This window comes from Diceros bicornis, chromosome 1 (assembly GCF_020826845.1).
Source record: "Diceros bicornis minor isolate mBicDic1 chromosome 1, mDicBic1.mat.cur, whole genome shotgun sequence".
NCBI classification, from domain to species: domain Eukaryota; kingdom Metazoa; phylum Chordata; class Mammalia; order Perissodactyla; family Rhinocerotidae; genus Diceros; species Diceros bicornis.
The window spans coordinates 67,931,649-67,949,855 of NC_080740.1; the positions used below are offsets into that span (position 1 = coordinate 67,931,649).

The window sequence follows — 18,207 nt, forward strand, 5'->3', positions numbered from 1 at the left end:
CTTTTCCAAAAGGGCAGAAATCTAAGACACCAGGACTGGGAGACAGACTGGAGCCTCCAGGGGCCAGAACTGACACTCACCTGTCTAGAAACAACCACCACCACAAGTCAGGTAGACAACACACCACCCTGTAGAAGGTCGTTTGGTCCTTACAGAAGAGTCAGCAAGCACCATGTGAAGGAAGTCCTCTTGTGATTATAATATGATCACAGAGAACTTGGACAAGGTGTATTTTTCTTTTTTTTTTTTGTGAGGAAGATCAGCCCTGAGCTAACATCCATGCTAATCCTCCTCTTTTTGCTGAGGAAGACCGGCTCTGAGCTAACATCTATTGCCAATCCTCCTCCTTTTTTTTTCCCCCCAAGGCCCCAGTAGATAGTTGTATGTCATAGTTGCACATCTTTCTAGTTGCTGTACGTGGGACGCGGCCTCAGCATGGCCGGAGAAGCGGTGCGTCAGTGTGCGCCCAGGAGCCGACCCGGACCGCCAGCAGCTGAGCGCGCGCACTTAACCACTAAGCCATGGGGCCGGCCCAAGGTGTATTTTTAATTGGATAAATGCAGATATGTTTCATGTTGATTTGCTAACACCTTATTGTTCCCTTTGAACCAGCAATTCTATTTGTAGTTCTATTTGTAGGACTCTCTCATGAGATAATAACCATGGATATATATATGGATATATTACACATATATATGTAATCTTTACATATGCATATGTCAAGATTTAACTGCAGATGGAGCAGTTCCCTGGCAGTAAGAATGGGAATGACCAAGTAGAAAACTGAAGGATGCACCCACATTCCCTAGACAGAAGCAGCCAGCAAAATCCTAAGAGCTCTTTTATATTTTCCCTAACCCAGCAAATTCTCTTGCCAAGTCAATATTCATGGATCAAAACTGTTGATTTTGTTGATTTTAAGATTTTTTTGTTTAAATTTTTATTCCTGATTTTCAAAAGCACAACTGTCTATATAAGAAAATAGGACAAACACTGTGTGATTTCACTTATATGTGGAATCTAAAAAACAAAACAAACAAACAAAACAAAACAGAAATAAACTCATAGATACACCGAACAAACTGGTGGTCATCAGAGGGGAGAGGGGGATGGGTAAAATAGGTGAAGGGGATTAAGAAGAGCAAACTTCCAGTTATAAAATAAATAAGTCACAAGGATGTAATACACAACATAGGGAATACAGTCAATAACATTGTAATAACTTTGTATGGTGACAGATGGTTGCTAGACTTGTCAGTGGTGATCATTTTATAATGTATATAAATGTCAAATCACTATATTGTACACCCAAAACTAATATAATTTTGTATGTCAACTATACTTCAATTAAAACAAATAAATCGGGGCCAGCCCCGTGGCTTAGCGGTTAAGTGCACGCGCTCCGCTGCTGGCAGCCCGGGTTTGGATCCCCGGGCGCGCACCGACGCACCGCTTCTCCAGCCATGCTGAGGCTGCGTCCCACATACAGGAACTAGAAGGATGTGCAACTATGACATACAACTATCTACTGGGGCTTTGGGGGAAGAAAATAAATAAATAAAAATTTAAAAATAAATTAATTAATTAATTAAATAAATGAAATAAAGAAAACAGTGATAGGTTGGAACCACTGATAAACAGAAATATACCAAAATGCAGGAAGATACTTACTGGTAAATTCTTCTCAGTCTCAGGAGGGTCACACAGACAGAGCTGAACTCATTCAGAGGAAGTGAGTGCTCCCAGGACAGGGACATTGTTTCATATGGGGTTATCCCAGGCTTTCTCAAAATGAACCTGGAAGGAAACAATCAAATTGTCGTGACTGTCTCTAAACACCCAGCTCTGCAACAAGCAGCAGGTTAATAAATGTTTACCTAATAAACAAAATTTAATAAATGTTTGTTGAATAGAATGTAGAACGATTTCAATAAACTTAGCAAGGGGCAGGGCTGAAATCACACCTTACATGAGAAAGAGAAAAAGCAGCCCCTCACATCTGAGAGCTGGCCTGGCACTCACAACTCTCCTGTTCAACAGAAACAATGACACAGAACATCAACATCAGACAAGGCCACTCTGTGACAATGACAGATCAAGACAAAAACAAGACCTCTCTGAAATGATATTTGAACACAGACAAAACATCAACACTGTTCCATCCGCAAAATACCAAACATCCCCTCTCCCAGCTGACACGAAGGGCTGCTACTTCTTTCCCTATTACAGCTTTAGCTTCACTCTAGTCTCTCCTCTCTCTAGGTAAGATTTATTAAAACTCCCAATTACTGAAGTACCTCACTTCCTGACAACAGCCAATTCAGAGAAGAGCCCATTTCCTTAAGCTCGCCTCAAAATCACCTAACACAAGGCCAAATCCTGTAAGTACTTCCTAACACGTCTCTCACTGAGACGCCCTCCAGTTCCCCATAGTGTCCGTGCTCCTAACCAGATGCAAGAGCAATAAATTCAACTTATCAACTAGAGGGTGTTCCCGCTGGTCTCGGGCCAAAAGAAATTGACAATAATAATCCTATCCCTTTAGACTGTTCAAAGGATGTTTTTTCCTGTGAGGTCGGGGGTGATGGCGGGAGATGACGCCTGAGAAAACATCTGAGGAGGGGCTTCAACTTGGGGTCGGCCTCTGACCTGCAGAGATTACTGTAAAGGGAGGCCTTTCCCAGTAAAGTGGGACTGACCTTTATGAGCTCCTGGACCCATTAATGACCCCTACATATCACTGAATCACCAGGTGCAGAAATCACAAACCCCAAAGAGCACCTCCACCTCCAACCCCATCACAGCACTGGCCACATCGCTACCCCATCAGCGCACAGGCCCGCCATCCCTGACCCACAGATCATCCAGCTCTCCCTATGACTGAGCCCCCTACATACCCAACACTCATCCAAGAGACTTCCCATCTCTGACCCCATGGACCTCCAATTACTGACCCTCACGGACTCCTGCCCCAATAACAATCATAGACTTCTTCATGACTCAACCCATAAATACCCCTTCGGACCCCCAGCTGGATTATCAAGTCCTGAAACGCCCGTCACGGCTTAACCCGGGACGGCTGTCACATCCATACTGGCGGACTCTCCCGCTTCCTGCCTGGACGAGCAGAGCTCGGGGCCTCGGCGGCTTTGTTCAGAAGGAATATGGCCGCTCCCTGCACTGTGTCTCAATGGGAGCCGCCATCTTGAGAGCCCGGGCAGTTCCGTACAAGCGGAGGAATTCGGTTTATTCGGAGCCTAAGGCTGGGCCGTATCGCTGCGGCAGCGAGGGGATGGGGAAGAAGATGAAGGAAAGGAGGATTATACAAACCAGTAAAGTGGAAACTTTTGCAGAGAGCTTTCACAGGCTTGGGGAAGAAGTTGTAGTGATAACAGTACTTGACTGGAAGACTGTAACTGGTGTAAAAGCAATTTGGAATGGTGCAATTCTTTCTTCTGAGAGTCTACTTAAAAGTGCTGGTAAATGGTACAGCCCTACACCAGCGGATTCCACTGTTGGAGGGAGGGGCACAAGTGATGGAGGAGTTCCCGGGGGAGTGGAGGGGGGCATAAACAGTTAATTATGCTAATAACAATTATAAGGAATCCTCCTGGGGAAATTACAACTACAGTAATAAATTGCAGGGGCCGACTGATGAAAAAGCAGGAAAATTGAGTCAGGGAAGAGGAGACTTGAGAAACGAAGTAGAAATTAAGGAAGAGAGAAAGGAAGACTAAAGGACAAAAAGACATCAGAACAGAGAATGGAGACTCAGGGACAAAAGGGAGGAGACTGACGGATTGAGAGTGGGAAATTGAGGACAGAGGCAAGAGTGGAGGAGAGGCAAGACTCGGAGACAGAAAAATGGAGGACACTGAAGGAATGGAGGGGGGAGACTGATGTAGGGTGACCAACCGTCCAGGTTTCCTGAACTGTGCCGGGAAATCCCTCCTCCGGACTTCAAAAGTTCCGGTTTGGGTGGACGGGTGGGGAAAGTACAAAACCCATAAGGTGGCCCAAAAAGGCAGGCTGTAAGCAGCACTGTCTTTACCGTCAAGTGGTTAAGGCATAGATTTTGTGCCATTCCTAGTTGCTATAGTTTTTTTTTTCCCTGGCTGCTGATGTTGGCAACCATGATTTGCAGTTTCGGAAAATGGAATATCCATTGTTGCGTCACTCCAGAGTGATGCAATTTAAGTGTGTAACTTAAGTGCGTTGCAATCATAAGCATTAACAGTCAGTCTTTGGCTTTGTCTGTGGATTAACTGTTGTGCCTTGTACCAATATTGTGCTAGTTTAATTTTCAACCTTGTGAATATTGTGACAATGTTTTCTAAGAGTTAAGATAATGAAAATGAGAATAATTATAATACCAACGCCAACGTGACTCAGACATCACCAAAAAAGACTCTTATTTTAATGACAGATGTAAAAACATATCCACACCTGGATTAGGGCAGTAAATAACTAAAACAGAACAAACTAAACAACATGTAAAACAGAATTTGTGATTGGGCATTGTAGAGAAGGGGATGTGAGAAAGCACAAATGGAAACTGAAACCTAACAAGGCTAGGATGAGAAAGGCAAGTACTTCTATGTAAATAAAAGGTTTTTTGTCTCCCTAAAAGACACCAATGCTGAGCTGAAAATAGTAGCCACTGAATTAGATTGGACAGACCACACAAACACATATCGTATACTTCCATTCATTGCTAAATGAAACTGAAGTTACATTTCCCAACTAAAATGTCCTGTGGAGAAACAAGAGGAGAAATTTGATAACAGATGTGTTGGCCCTTACCAGTGTAGAGCCAATCCTGCTTTCAACAGTATATATCAAGTAATACATTGAGTCATGACAAGAAAAAAACATCCCCTAGCTCTCAGCACTTGGATTTGAAAAATGGAGATTGAAACTGTCTTCTTGATTTTTATAAAGATTTTCATGAAACTCAAGAAAACATAAAACACTGCCAGCCCTGGTGGTCTAGTGGTCTAGTTTCGGCCCTCTCACTGCCGCAGGCCAGGTTCGTTTTCCGGTCCTGGAACCACATCACCCATCTGTCAGTTGTCATACTGTGGCAGTGGGTCACATAGAGAACTAAAAACTAACAACTAGGATATACAACCATGTACTGAAGCTTTAAAAAAAAAAAGAAAGAAAGAAAACATAAAACAAAAAATTGTTGATATCTTGTTCAAATGCAACCTAGACTTTGCTCATCTATAAAAATGTACAGCAGGGGCCGGCCCGGTGGCCCAAGTGGTTAAGTGCATGCGCTCCGCTGCCGTGGCCTGGGGTTCGCTGGTTCGGATCTCGGGCGCGCACCGACACACCACTTGTCAGGCCATGCTGTGGCGGCGTCCCACATAAAGTGGAGGAAGATGGCCATGGATGTTAGCCCAGGGCCAGTCTTCCTCAGCAAAAAGAGGAGGATTGGCAGATGTTAGCTCAGGGCCGATCTTCCTCACACACACACAAAAAAATGTACAGCAAACATGCAAATGTAAATGTGACCAATTTCAATTCACTCTATAAACTTTCCAAAAAAAATGAAAAGATCACACTTGCTAAAAGGCCTGCACATCTTATTCACAACATTGTTAAAAGGGGTGAAGTTTGCTTACCTGTGAAATTGAGATTTTCATAATGAAAGGTTTTACTCCCATTTCAGTTTCCTCAAAATGGGCAGAAGCACTTAGTGAGATTTTTTACTTTGTATGGTTGTGTTAAATTTAACCACTAGATAAAGGAAAAGAAGAGTTCCTAAGGGTATAAATTAAGATATTATTATAACCACTGTAACATTCTTTTGGTACTATTTGCATGAAATATCTTTTTCCATCCTTTCCCTTTAAACCTGTTTGTTTCTTTGGATCTAAGACAGCATATAGTTGTAGACAGCATATAGCTGGATCATGGGTTTATTTGTTTTTTAAATCCGTTCTGCCAGTCTATCTTTTAAGTGGTAAGTTTAATCCATTCACATTTAAAGTGATTACCGAAAAGAACTTCTGCCATTTTGTTACTTGTTTCTCTGTGTTATTTTTTTATGCCTGAATTCTCTCAATACTGCCTTCTTTTCTGTTTCATTGATTTTTTTATAATGTACCATTTGATTCCCTGCTTATTTCCTTCTTTGAAAAAGTTTTGATTATTTTCTTATTGGTTGCCATGGAAACTACAATTAAGATCCTAAATGTATAACAATCAGCTGTGAATTGCTACCAGTGTAGCTTCAGTAGCATACAAAACACTGATCCTTTGCAACTCTGTCCTCCTCTTACCTTCGCCTTTATGTTATTACTGTAGATAAAACAATATAAGGTCAGAAATTGTTACAAGAGAAAAAAGAAGGTCATTATATATTGATAAAAGGGTCCATTCATCAAGAAGATATAACAATCATAAACATTTATGCACTAAACAACAGAGACCCAAAATATACACAAATATTGACATTATTGAAAGGAAAGACAGACACAGTTCTACAACAGTAGTGGGAAACTTCAACACCTCACTGTAAATAATGGATTAAACATAGAGACATAAGATAAACAAGGAAATAAAGGACTTGAATAACACTTAAACTAGACCTAGGAGACATATACCCGACACTCCACCCAACAACAGCAGAATGCTCACTCTTTTCAAGTGGAACATTCTCCAAGATATACCATACCTTAGACCACAAAACAAGTATCAATAAATTTTAAAAGACTGAAATCATACAAAGTATGTTCTCCAAACACAGTGGAATGAAATTGGAAATCAATAATAGAGAAAAAACTGGAAAGTTCACAGATATGTGGAAATTGAACAGGACATTCTTAAACAACCAAGAGGTCAAAGAAGAAATCACAAGGGAAATTTTAAAATAATTGGAGACAAATTAAATGAAAAACACAACATACCAAAACTTATGTGATATAGTGAAGTCAGTGCACAGACAGAAATTTATAGCTATGAATGCCTACATTTAAAAAAGAAGCAATGTCTTAAACCAATAACCTAACTTTACAACTTAAGGAACTAGAAAAAGAAGTGCAAACTAACCCAGAGCTAGCAGAAGAAAGGAAATAATGAAGATTTGAGTGGACATAAAAATATAGAGAAGAAAAACAACAGAAATGATTAACAAAACCAAAAGTTGGTTCTTTGGAAATAATCACATTGACATACCTTTAGCTAGACTGACTAAGTAAAAAGAGAGAGAAAGCCCAAGTTACTACAATTCTATATGAAGGTGTGGACATTAATAAGGACCTACAGATGAAAAAGACTATAAGAGAATACTATGAACAACTGTACACCAACAAATTTGATAACCTAGAAAATGAACAAAGTTCTAAAAGCACACAAGCTACTGAAACTGATTCCAAAAGAAACAGAAAATCTTAACAGACCTATAACAAATGGATTGAATAAGTAATCAAAAACCTCCCAACCGGGGCCGCCCCAGTTGCGTAGTGGTCAAGTTCACATGCTCTGCTTTGGCAGCCTGGGGTTCGCAGGTTTTGATCCCGGGTGCAGAACTATGCACCGCTCATCAAGCCATGCTGTGGCAGGCATCCCACATATAAAATAGAGGGAGAAGGGCACAGCTGTTAGCTCAGAGCCAATCTTCCTCAGGAAAAAAGAGGAGTATTGGCAGTGGATGTTAGCTCAGGGCTAATCTTCCTCACACACACACAAAAAAAGACATCCCAACAAATAAAAGTTCAGAACCAGATGGCTTAACTGGTGAATTCTACCAAACACTTAAAAAATTAACAAAAATTTGGGGGCCAGCCCCATGGCGTAGCAGTTAAGTGCGTGTGCTCCGCTGCTGGTGGCCCAGGTTCGGATCCCAGGCATGCACCGATGCACCGATTGTCAGGCCATGCTGTGGCGGGGTCCCATCTAAAGTGGAGGAAGATGGGCACAGATGTTAGCCCAGGGCCAGTCTTCCTCAGCAAAAAGAGGAGGGTTGGCATGGATGTTAGCTTAGGGCTGATCTTCTTTACAAAAAAATAAAGAAAAAAATTAACAAAAATTCTTTTCAAAATCTTCCAAAAAATAGAGGGAGGGGAGACATTTCCTAATTCATTCTATGAGGCCAGAATTACCCTGATACTAAAGCCAAGACATCACAAGAAAATAAAACTACAAACCAATATCCTGTATGAATATATATGAAAAAAATCCTCAACAAAACACTATCAAACCAAATCCAGCAGCATATTAAAAGGATAATACCCTATGAACAAGTGGGATTTATCCTAGGAATAAAACAGTGGTTCAACAATAAAAAAATCTATCAATGTATATTAATAGAATGAAGTGAAGGGAAATCATGATCATCTCATCATCTCAATTAATGCAGAAAAAGTATTTCACAGAGTCCAATACCCTTTCATGATGAAAACACTCAATAAACTCATCATACTCAATAAGGAAAGACTCCAAGTTTTCCCCCTAAGATCAAGCAAAAAAAAAAAAGATGCCTGCTTTCGCCACTTGTATTCAACATTGTGCTGAAAGTTCTAGCCAGAGTAATACCCATAAATAAAGGGTATCCAAACTGGAAAAGAAGATGTAAACGTATATCTACTCACAGACAATATAGTGTTAGGAAAATCTTAAAGAAACACACACACACACAAACTATTAAAGCTAACAAAGGATTTCAGTAAAATTGCAGGATACAACATCAGCACACAAAATAAGTGTATTTCTATACAGTATCAATGAACAATCCAAAAAGGACATTAAGTGAACAATTTCATTTATAATAGCATCAAATTAATAAAATACCTATGAATAAATTAAACCAAAGAAGCGCAATACTTGTACACTGAAAACTACAAAACGCTGTGGAAAGAAATTAAAAATGACCTAAACAAATGGAAAGGTACTGTGAAAACAGTGATTGGAAAACTTGATATTATTAAGATGAAATAGTCTCCAAAGGGATCTACAGATTCAATGCAAAATCCAATGGCTTCTTTTTTTTTTTTTTTTTTGTGAGGAATATCAGCCCTGAGCTAACATCTGCCAATCCTCCTCTTTCTTTTTTTTTTTTTTTGCTGAGGAAGACCAGCCCTGGGCTAACATCTGTGCCCATCTTCCTCCACTTTATATGGGATGCTGCCACAGCATGGCCTGACAAGTGGCGCATTGGTGCACAATGGGGATCCAAACCCGGGCCGCCAGCAGCGGAGCATGTGCACTTAACCGCTACACCACGTGGCCGGCCCCTATAAAACTCTTAAAAGAAAACATATGGGTAAGTCTTCATGATCTCTAATGGCAATGGATTAGTAAATGACACCAAAAGCATAAGCAACAAAAGAAAAGAAAAGATAAATAAGACTTTATCAAAATTAAAAACTTTTGTACTTCACGGGATACTATCAAGAAAGTGAAAAGACAACCCACCAGAATGGGAGAAAATATTTGCAAATCATATATCTTATAAGGGACTTATATCTAGAGTATATAGAGAACTCTTACACCTCATTAATTAAAAAAATAACCAAAGTATTAATAAATCGGCAAGGGATTTGAAAAGACATTTCTCCAAAGAAGATATACAAATAGCCAACAAACACATGAAAAGATGCTTGACATTATCAGTCCTTAGGGAAATGCAAACCAAAACCACAATGAGATACCACTTCACACCGCCTAGGATAGCAAGCATCAAAAAGTTAGATAATAACAAGTGTTAATGAGGATGTGAAGAAATCAGAACCCTTGTACACTGCAGGTGGGAATGTAAAATAGTGCAGCCACTTTGAAAAAAACTTAGCAGTTTCTCAAATGGTTAAACATAGAATTACCATATGACTCAGCTATTCTACTTCTATGAACCTCCCAAGAGAAATGAAAGCATATGTCCACACCAAAACTTGTATACTAATGTTTATAGGATTATTCATAAAAGCTAAAAAGTGTAAGCAAGTCAAATGTCCATCAGTTGATGAATGGAAAAAGGAAGTATGGTATACATACATACAATGGAATGTTATTCAGCCATAAAAGGAAGGAAGTACTGATACATGTTGCAACATGGATGAACCTTGAAAACATTATACTAAGTGAAAGAAGCCCGTCACAAAAGACCACATATTATATGATTCCATTTATATGAAATGTCCAGAACAGGTAAATCTATAGAGACAGAAAGTAGGCTGGTGGTTGCTTAGTGCTGGAGGATGATAAATAGTGGGTTGATAGCTAAAGGGTAGAGAGTTTGTTTTTGAAGTGACGAAAATGTTCTAAAATTGACTGTGGTGATGGTTACACATATCTGTGAATATACCAAAACCACTAAATTGTACAGCTTAAAAGGGTGAATTATACAGTATGTGAATTATATATCAATAAAGATGTTCTTTTTTAAAAAAAAAAAAGCTGAAAATCTTTAAGAGCAGTCAAAGGAAAACAAATATATTCCCTTTAAAGGATTCAGATTGTCAGTTGATTTTTCGAAAGAAACTTTGAAATCCAGACAGAAATAGAATGAAATATTTAAAGTTGAAAGAATAATACTACCAAACTAAAATTTTATACCCAGAAAAAATATCCACCAAAACTTAGAGTAAAATAAATACATTTCAGAAAAACAACACCTGAAATTATTCTTCACTAGTATATTAAATGAAATACTACAGAAAGTTCTTCAGAAAGAAGGAAAATGGGAATGTATATTGTAACCTCTAAGCCAACCAATAAATTAATAATAATGTATAACTAAAGATAATTGAGAAGAAAAATAGAATAATAAAATATATTTCATCACTTCAAAATAGGCAAGAAAGGAACAGTGAATGAATAAATAAATTTAGGGACAAAGAAAAAAAATAGCAAGATGATAGACTTACATTCAACTATATTAGTGATTACATTAAATGTAAAGGGATTTAACCACTTCCAGTTAAAAGACAAAGACTGCCACACGATGATAAAGACAAAAGCTATCTATATCCTTTTTAAAAAGATACACTTTAAATAAAGTGTATCAGTTAGCTATTGCTGTATAATCATACAACAAAACTCAATGGCTTAAAATAGTAATCATTTATAATTTTCAGCAGCATCATTATTGTTTACGGGACTATGTGTTGTCTAGGAGTCAGCAGACCTCAACTGGTCTTACTCATTTGTCAGTAGGTTGGCTAGGAGCTCCCTCTAGTCTGGCCTTGATGGAGGTCAGCAGGGTCAACTGCAGCATGTGTCTCTCATCCTCCTCATGAGACCAGTGGGCTAGCCTGAGCATATTTTCATGGTGATGCTAGAGTTACAAAAGTGAAAGCACACAAACCTTATGGAAGCCTAAGCTCATAATTGGCAGCACTTCTTCTTCGGTCTCCTGAACAATGCCAGCAATATGGCTGATCTTAGAGTAAGAGTTGCAACGTATTGAAAAGTTACATGGTAAAGGATCTGGGGCAGAAAATGTATAAAATTAGCTTCTTACATCTTATCATCCCAGAAAGCAAAGAAGCTATCAAAATCTATTAAGATTCTGTCAATAGGACCCAGTAGCTGTGCTGAAAAGACTACCACTTATCCAAGATAGGACACTTTAAGCAACAAAATCAGTAACTGCAACGGATTGAAAACCATCAAATATTTAAATACATGAGTTAATAAAGTCATCAAAAAAAAGAGAACAAATTAGTTATCATTGAGAAACGCTAGGAAACCTACTCACTATTCTAAAAACCGGTTTAAAAAAAAAGATTATTCTACCTTTTCTATATGAACAGTACCACTGGAAAACTAAAAAGTAGATAAGGGGAAACCATTCTTTATAGGAAGAATGAATGATTGAATTAGAATGCCATCATTCTGCAAGCTCTAGCTAACAAATGCATCTAGAAACTGATCATAAATGGTTGCTGGCACTGTAAAAAGAGAGACAAGTGTTTCTTCTACGGAAAAACTCAGCATCACCTACAAAGTAATCTTGCCAACATTAAAAAACCTAGATCTGATCAAGCCTTAAAATCTAATTCATTATAAAAAGTTTAAGAAGCAGAGAAAAATGTTAAACACCAGGAATGAAGTAATTAGCAAAATCCAGACTGCAGGAAACTATAGGAAAATAAATCTGGTGACTTCAATAAACTGCACGGAAAAGAGAAAAAAATGGAGAATCCATAGATTAAAAGAAACTTAAAAGATTTAGCAACCAATCATGATGTATTTCTTACTTAATCACAATTCAAAGAAATAGCCTTTTTAAAAATGACTTTGAGACAACTGGAAATTTGAACATTAACTAAATATTTGATTTTAAGGAATTACTGGTGATTATTTTTATGTGCAATTATATTTTTTATTATGTTAGTCTTCAGCTTTAGGGATACATAATGACATACTTACAGATAAAATGATAGGATGTATAGAATTTGCCTCAAAATAATATGGGAGGAAGTCAGCTGATGGCGGTATAGATGGTGCAGGACTGACCATGAATTGGTGATTTTGAGTGTTAAGTGATGTGAACACTGGAGCTCATTATACTATTCTATTTTTGTATATGTCTTAAATTATTCTCCATAATAAAAAAAATTAAAGAAAAACTTAAGGAGATGTTTTATTTATTCATTTTTGGTAAATTATGCAAATCTCTTTTTTGCTATGCAAAGGACATGCAGTAATACAGTCTATAGCTGCTTTCTTTAACTCAACCTTGTCTTGTTAATATGTTTCTTATTTTCTCACGTATTACTCAAATTTTAAAAAATTAAGTCTTCTCCTGACACAAACAAAGCAAAGATTTATAAGATGGCAGTGTTATTTCTGAAGAGAGGGCTTAACAACAAATAACAAGCAAGTTTACATTTGCCTGCAAACAAGTTACAGTATAGTATTGTATTGTACCAGTCACGTGAAAAAAGAAAATGTATTATTTTATTTACTATCTAAAATGCTTTCTACTGTCTGGAAAAGTTATGGAGATAAAATAGTGTTTAGTGTAAAAGTTCTTAGTAGGTATTAATCTATACTCCATTATTTCTATTTACATTGATGCTCTTCATACAGATTATCTCAACCTAAGTAATTCCTTTCATGTAGTATATTCAGAAATGTAATCCTTAAATAAACGTGGGACAGTCCTCATATTTGATTTATAATTCTGGTATCTCTGTTACTTAAATTATCATTTTAAAATATATATCAATTATAATTTATAATTTTCTAAAATATTTTCTAGGAAACGTTTGTTATCAGGTCTGGAAAATGACTCCCCTCCTAACAATATATCTGTGGAAACATAATTTTCCAAATTCACTAAATTAACACAATTTATCCTCAGTACAAATCATATGTTTAATAAGCCTGGAGGTAATTTTGAAGGTTTCTTACATTCAGAGCTTTATAGATTCTCTTCAGTATGAAACCTTGGATATAGAGAGGATTGCGAACTGTGCATAAAGTCATATTCATAGGCTATTTTCCCTATATGAGTTTTTTTATGTCTAGTGAGGGCTGAGGTATGGCCAAAAGTTTGGCAACATTCATTACACACATAGGGCTTCTCACCAGTATGAATTATCTGATGTACCGTGAGATGTGACTTCTTGGTGAAAAGATTTGCCACATTCTGTACATTCATAGGGCTTTGCCCAGTATGAATTCTTTGAGGGTAATAAGTTGTGATTTCTGGATGAAGGCTTTCCCACATTCAGAACATTCACAAGGTTTTTCTCCTGTATGAGTCCTGGTTTATCTGTGTTTTGAGGATATCTCTTTGTGAAGCTTTTCAGTGGTTGTTCTAATTATTACAATTACTACAATTTACCAATTTTGCTTCAACTGTCAAAAATAACTTAGACATTTCAAGAGGAGAAGTAAAGTCTATTATATTTACCCATCTTTTTGTTCTTACCATGCATTTTTTTCTTTCCTAATGTTCTAATATTCCTTCTTTTATCATTTAATTTCTGGTTAGAGAACTTCCCTTAGCCTTTCTTTTATGATAGGTAGATAGTGTTAGAATTGAGTTAAATTGTAGGACATCCAGCTGATGTAGGAGAATTACTTGTTGTTGGTGTGGAGAAACTCCCCCCCATCGTAGAATTGGGTCCCAGAAACTTTTACCCTGCCCCCCATTTCCAGAGGAACTTTGAGTAACATTAAACTTTTCTTTCAATGACATTGACCCTGTGTCATCACTCAGTCACTTTTATAAACGAAGACCTGAGCACAAATCATTTTCTTCTTTAATTTTTTCCCAGCCATTTAATAATGTAAAAAACATTCTTTGATCACAGACAGTACAAAAGCAGGCAGCTGGCTGATTTGGCTTGAGAGTGGCAACTTACCAACCCATGGTCTAGAACCATTCTGCCTTACTCTCCCACTAACTAGCTGTGTGTTCCCCAGGTAAACTGATTAATCTCTAGGTGTCTCAATTTCCTCATGTGTAAAATGAGGTCAATAATAGAACTTACTTCATCTGTGAAACACCTCTTCGGATGGGTCATGGACACTCCCCCAAGACTCTCTCAATCCTTGAAGACTCAAGTTCATCTGAACCAAGCTGGACATCCACCCTCCCCTGAATCCTTGGCAGAGTGCCAGAACCAATTAAGCTCTTCACTACTTCTCTCTTTGGTCACCCTAGCACATGCAAAAAAGAAAAAACAAACAAGTATATATAACATTTTTAAAAATATGTCTATGCTGTAAAATCAAATTTCTTCCTAAAAATATTAACCACCTATAGTAAAACCCTAATATGTGCCACCCTCCCATTAAGCAAGATGTTAACTCTCTCCCACTTGACACCAGTATATAAAGCACCTCACTATAGATTTGACCTTGCAGTTCTCAGCAGAACCTCATAAGTGGAATAAAAATATGAAATTTAATACAGATCATTTCTCTTAAGAGCCTGAGACTCAGAAAGAAAGCAAGAGAAAGGAGATTGTCAGGGACAGATTTTCCATTCAGTGTAATATTATTCAAGATTTAATATCCCTTGGGCATCCACTACTTACCGGGCTCTAAGTAACACTCAAATCATTGCCTTCATTCCCAGTATGGTGCAGCACTCAGGTCCAAGGCCAGGTGTCACCATGACTCTCCAGGATGTAAGAGTCACACTTCTGCTCGGTACTTTTCAATGTTATTGACTAAAGCAGTATGACACATCATATTCACAAAACACTTCCTACACCAAAGACCTGGGCATAATTTTGAGACCTTTTTCCTCCTCCCCCCCCGCCTTATTTCTCAACCTATGTATTTAAGTCAACAAAACAGTATGTTAGACTTCTGAAACAAAGTGACATGAGCACTAACTGCCCTGGTTTCTTTCCATTATCAGGATTTCTGTAACAGGTTTAAGAAAAGATGCTGAGTTTAGCCCAAGGGGGATACTTTACCTCAATATAGCTAGAGAAACTCTAAATTTCTCAAGAAAGTTCACTCAATACTTTGCCCTTTAAAGCAGCATGAATCAAGAATCATGCAGTTTATTTCTGCATGGGAGCGGGAATGGACCATGAAAATGATCTCTTTAAAAATCCTACTGAGTAAATATATGGACTTGAAAATAATTTCCCACAGCATTTTCTAAATTCAGTTTCTTTAACTAAAACAACTAAGAAACTGGGGCCCCAATTAATCCCTTTTATACTGTGCTGTAGAATTAAACTTCTATTTAAATGTTGTTACAGAATTAAATGTTACATAAAGGATTGATGTTTTGAATATTTAGCTAAAGCAATAAATATCCTGCAGGAAAAAAATAATAGAACCTACTTCACAGAGTTGTTGTGAGTATCAAATTAATTCATATATTTAAAGCACTAGAACTATGCCTGTACATAGTTGCAATGACTTTTGACACCAACTACTTGGAGTTGGGCCAAATGTCATATGTTAAGGGCACAGTCCTCCACAAGACTGCCCTCACTTCAGTCACCAACTGTGAGCTCAGGGGTTCCCAGGCCACCCTCGCTTCTGGCCAGTGGGCTAAAAATTCAGGGGTTCCCAGTACCCCCTAAGGTTTGATAATTCACTTTAATGACTCACAGACAGAACTCAAGAAAGTATCATACTTATGATTATAGTTTTATTATACCAATAGGATACAAATGAGAACTAGCCAAAGGGAGAGACTCATAGGGAGGGTCACAAAAGTGAAACTTCTGTTGTCCTCCTGTGTTGAGTCAGAATGTGTTCTTCTCCCAGCACATCAGTGTGTGACAGTACACAGAGTATTGTCAACCACCGAGCTTCACGTGAACTTGGTATCCAGAGCTTTTATTGAGGTTTCATTACCTAGGCATGACTGAATCATTGGCCATGAAGTTGAACTCAATCTTCAACCCTCCTCCACTCCCCAGAGGTCAAGAGGTCCTCCAAATGATATCTTGTGGTTCAAAGCCCCAACCTTCTCATCACATGGTTGGTCTTTATGGAGTGGCCACTCCCCATCCTGTCATCTTCTTAATATTAAGTGTCTAGGGGCCCACCATGAGTCATGTAGTTAGCATGAACTATCAGGGCCCACGATGAATAACACAGACCTTCCTATTACTGGGGAAATTCCAAGGATTTAGAGGCCACCTTCCAGTAACCAAGAACAAACCTTTATTTTGCCAGCCAAATTTTTATTCTTTGTTTTACTTCCCAGGAACCTAGAACAAATGCCAGCCAAATTCTTTATTACACAATAGTAAACGCCATATAGGTATTTCCTTTTGTTGTAACTTTTAAGCCATATGGAAATTGGCATAATACAGAAGGTGATTATCGAATATTATTTTTTCCAAATAACTTGTTTCCCTAGAACTGTGGATACCTATCATATAGGGCACTGATTAATGCTGCATTATATCATTTTGGAACAGCAGCATCTTCACAAAATTAAACTACCCTGAAAAGGAAAACTGTCTCCAAGACTTTTCAAGTTTTTCTTTTTAAATATTAGACAAGTTAGCTATTGGTGTAATCAATATAAAATTGTATGTGCGTGTTCTTAGGAAATATCCCACTTGGTCACAGAATACTAATGTAAACCACTGTTAGCTCTATTTGCAGGCATTTAAATGAAACCTCTGAGACGCATGTCCTCTTTGCCATAGTTATACTCACAAGTGTACTCTGGGAAGTGGCAAGGCTGACCGCAAGAAACACAAAAGGCCCTGGTTTCAAACTCAAATTCCACAGTTAAGTCTTCAAACGTTTAGCGAAACGTGATCCTGCTCTAGAGAATTCTTCAAACGAAGCAGGTCTGGTCGTTATCGCTAGGCTCGTCGCCAAGCGCGCCTGTGCTTGCCTCCATCTGGGTCTTTCCTGGGGAGTGGGCTGGGGAACGCAGTGCTGGAAGCTGGTGGAACGCGCCTGACAACGCACGCGCGCAGCACCGCAGCGCGGGCCTTCTGGGAGATGTAGTTTGTAGTAGGAGGGAGCACACTCCGGCGAGCCCCGCGTGCGGCGCCCTCTTCTGCGCATGTGTGCCCTCGAAGTCTTGTCAGCGCTGCAACGTGGCGGGGGTGAGTGGCGAGGGACGAAGCCTGTTGTCTGGCTGGTTTTGGTCCCGACTGGAGGTGCCCCGAGCCGAGGCGGAGGGCGTGAGCTGGGGCTCGGTGAGGGAAGAACAGTAGGGCTCTGCGGGATTTTGGGGTAGGCGTGGACTGGCGTGTGTCAAAAGCTGCAGTGACCCTCCCCAGCCCAGGCGGGCTCCCAGGACTGTGTTCTTGCGGGTCTGGGGACCTGGCGCCGTGGGCGGCCACTGCAGGTGTCGCGACACAGAGCGTGTCCAAGGGTGCCTGTGCGTACAAGTGGCGAGCACCGCGGTGAGGAGCGCCTTTCCGGGTGCAGAAAGAGAACCAAGCTTTACCGAAGGTCTGAAATGCCCGGGGTGAGTATGGGTGGTGAAATCTGTTTAGTGAGTCAAGAATAGTATATTTATTTGCCAGTACATTTTTTTAGTTCGGATACGATTTACATAGGATAATTGGCACATAATTTACAGAGATTAAGTGTAAAATTTGTTGTGTACACCCGTGTAACTACCACCCACATCAAAGTATAGAACATTTTAATGCCCCAGAAAGTTCTGTCCCTTTCCATTCAACCCCCTCCCCCACATGCCCAAGAAACAACCTGTAGGTTAATTTTGCCATTCTAGAACATCATATACATGGAATCCTACAGTAGGTACTCTTGTATGCAAGCATTTTCAAAAATTAA

At 38.9% G+C, this 18,207-nt stretch overlaps 1 long non-coding RNA gene across 2 annotated transcripts; it reads right to left on the reverse strand.

The window, feature by feature from the left end:
* Positions 1 to 2: 2 nt before the first annotated feature.
* LOC131407618 (uncharacterized) lies at positions 3 to 17,288 on the reverse strand. 2 transcript variants are annotated; one of them, XR_009220527.1, is made up of 4 exons: positions 17,107 to 17,288; positions 14,454 to 14,622; positions 1,672 to 1,797; positions 3 to 84 (listed from the first exon to the last, which is right to left on the reverse strand). It is a non-coding gene; the product is annotated as an uncharacterized LOC131407618 (long non-coding RNA). The 2 variants fall into 2 exon arrangements; XR_009220526.1 differs by lacking the exons at positions 14,454 to 14,622; positions 17,107 to 17,288 and adding an exon at positions 3,016 to 3,123.
* Between the last annotated feature and the right edge of the window lie 919 nt (positions 17,289 to 18,207).